Source organism: Triticum aestivum, unplaced genomic scaffold, assembly GCF_018294505.1.
Source record: "Triticum aestivum cultivar Chinese Spring unplaced genomic scaffold, IWGSC CS RefSeq v2.1 scaffold111618, whole genome shotgun sequence".
NCBI classification, from domain to species: domain Eukaryota; kingdom Viridiplantae; phylum Streptophyta; class Magnoliopsida; order Poales; family Poaceae; genus Triticum; species Triticum aestivum.
In genome coordinates, this window is record NW_025259563.1 from 1 (window position 1) to 1722 (window position 1722).

General features: G+C 51.3%; 4 non-coding genes across 4 annotated transcripts; all 4 read left to right on the forward strand.

Annotated features, from left to right (window-relative positions):
• Positions 1–281: 281 nt before the first annotated feature.
• On the forward strand, positions 282–400 carry LOC123177734 (5S ribosomal RNA). The gene has a single exon (XR_006489094.1). It is a non-coding gene; the product is annotated as a 5S ribosomal RNA (ribosomal RNA).
• A 297-nt stretch (positions 401–697) lies between these two features.
• LOC123177732 (5S ribosomal RNA) lies at positions 698–816 on the forward strand. The gene has a single exon (XR_006489092.1). It is a non-coding gene; the product is annotated as a 5S ribosomal RNA (ribosomal RNA).
• A 297-nt stretch (positions 817–1113) lies between these two features.
• On the forward strand, positions 1114–1232 carry LOC123177731 (5S ribosomal RNA). Its single transcript, XR_006489091.1, has one exon. It is a non-coding gene; the product is annotated as a 5S ribosomal RNA (ribosomal RNA).
• A 297-nt stretch (positions 1233–1529) lies between these two features.
• LOC123177733 (5S ribosomal RNA) lies at positions 1530–1648 on the forward strand. The gene has a single exon (XR_006489093.1). It is a non-coding gene; the product is annotated as a 5S ribosomal RNA (ribosomal RNA).
• Positions 1649–1722: the final 74 nt, after the last annotated feature.

Genomic DNA, 1722 nt, shown 5'->3' on the forward strand with positions numbered 1-1722 from the left:
GCGCCGCTTGCAAAACAAAACGCACGTGTAAGTAATATATTTACCGTGTTTTATTGTTTTGCACGAGTGCGGTAAGTCATAGCTGGGTGCTCACGATTCACGGGTCCAGCGTCGGCGTTGTGGCGCGGCAAGCGTGCACTGGTGCGGTTGAGAGGGAGGGGTGGAAACCGCGTTAAACTCGTCTCCGTAGTTGAGAGGGAGCGGCCAAAGCAATGTACAATCGTCTTTGTAGTGGAGCTGGGAGGGGCAAGGATAAGTGACGAAGACCGGGGTAATATGTCGGATGCGATCATACCAGCACTAAAGCACCGTATCCCATCAAAACTCCAAAGTTAAGCGTGCTTGGGCGAGAGTAGTACTAGGATGGGTGACCTCCTGGGAAGTCCTCGTGTTGCATTCCCGTTTTAATTTTTTTCGCGCCGCTTGCAAAACAAAACGCAAGTGTAAGTAATATATTTACCGTGTTTTATTATTTTGCACGAGTGCGGTAAGTCATAGCTCGGTGCTCACGATTCACGGGTCCAGCGTCGGCGTTGTGGCGCGGCAAGCGTGCACTGGTGCGGTTGAGAGGGAGGGGTGGAAACCGCGTTAAACTCGTCTCCGTAGTTGAGAGGGAGCGGCCAAAGCAATGTACAATCGTCTTTGTAGTGGAGCTGGGAGGGGCAAGGATAAGGGACGAAGACCGGGGTAACATGTCGGATGCAATCATACCAGCACTAAAGCACCGGATCCCATCAGAACTCCGAAGTTAAGCGTGCTTGGGCGAGAGTAGTACTAGGATTGGTGACCTCCTGGGAAGTCCTCGTGTTGCATTCCCTTTTTAATTTTTTTCGCGCCGCTTGCAAAACAAAACGCACGTGTAAGTAATATATTTACCGTGTTTTATTATTTTGCACGAGTGCGGTAAGTCATAGCTGGGTGCTCACGATTCACGGGTCCAGCGTCGGCGTTGTGGCGCGGCAAGCGTGCACTGGTGCGGTTGAGAGGGAGGGGTGGAAACCGCGTTAAACTCGTCTCCGTAGTTGAGAGGGAGCGGCCAAAGCAATGTACAATCGTCTTTGTAGTGGAGCTGGCAGGGGCAAGGATAAGGGACGAAGACCGGGGTAACATGTCGGATGCGATCATACCAGCACTAAAGCACCGGATCCCATCAGAACTCCGAAGTTAAGCGTGCTTGGGCGAGAGTAGTACTAGGATGGGTGACCTGCTGGGAAGTCCTCGTGTTGCATTCCCTTTTTAAATTTTTTCGCGCCGCTTGCAAAACAGAACGCACGTGTAAGTAATATATTTACCGTGTTTTATTATTTTGCACGAGTGCGGTAAGTCATAGCTGGGTGCTCACGATTCACGGGTCCAGCGTCGGCGTTGTGGCACGGCAAGCGTGCACTGGTGCGGTTGAGAGGGAGGGGTGGAAACCGCGTTAAACTCGTCTCCGTAGTTGAGAGGGAGCGGCCAAAGCAATGTACAATCGTCTTTGTAGTGGAGCTGGGAGGGGCAAGGATAAGGGACGAAGACCGGGGTAACATGTCGGATGCGATCATACCAGCACTAAAGCACCGGATCCCATCACAACTCCGAAGTTAAGCGTGCTTGGGCGAGAGTAGTACTAGGATGGGTGACCTCCTGGGAAGTCCTCGTGTTGCATTCCCTTTTTAATTTTTTTCGCGCCGCTTGCAAAACAAAACGCACGTGTAAGTAATATATTTACCGTGTTTTATTATT